Genomic DNA, 518 nt, shown 5'->3' with positions numbered 1-518 from the left:
ACCCCCCGCCACCCCCAAAGCCCTGCCGCAGGCTCCGCAGCCTCCCTCGCCAACTGCACTGGGCTGCTGCAAAGAGGAAATCAGAAAAGCCTGCAGAAAGGCACTTGGCACCTTCTCGGTCAACAGCTTCACAAGTTTAACAGCGAACCAGGCTGAGGGCCCCCACACGTGGGCCAGTCCCGTGCCTGAACAGCAGAAGAGCTCAGCTCCCACCGGGCAGAGTCACAGCAGGCTCCGCAGCCTCCCTCGCCAACTGCACTGGGCTGCTGCAAAGAGGAAATCAGAAAAGCCTGCAGAAAGGCACTTGGCACCTTCTCGGTCAACAGCTTCACAAGTTTAACAGCGAACCAGGCTGAGGGCCCCCACACGTGGGCCAGTCCCGTGCCTGAACAGCAGAAGAGCTCAGCTCCCACCGGGCAGAGTCACAGAGCCCAGCCCCTGCAGGGAGCAGGGACATCTGCCCCCAGAGCAGGGGGCTCAGAGCCCCAAGGGCCAACCTGACCTGCCATGGGGCCAGC

The sequence above is a fragment of the Buceros rhinoceros genome, unplaced genomic scaffold, assembly GCF_000710305.1.
Source record: "Buceros rhinoceros silvestris isolate BGI_N320 unplaced genomic scaffold, ASM71030v1 scaffold23467, whole genome shotgun sequence".
In the NCBI taxonomy this organism is placed as follows: Eukaryota; Metazoa; Chordata; class Aves; order Bucerotiformes; family Bucerotidae; genus Buceros; species Buceros rhinoceros.
The sequence above is the reverse complement of the archived record's forward strand: the minus strand, read 5'-3'. Positions refer to the sequence as shown.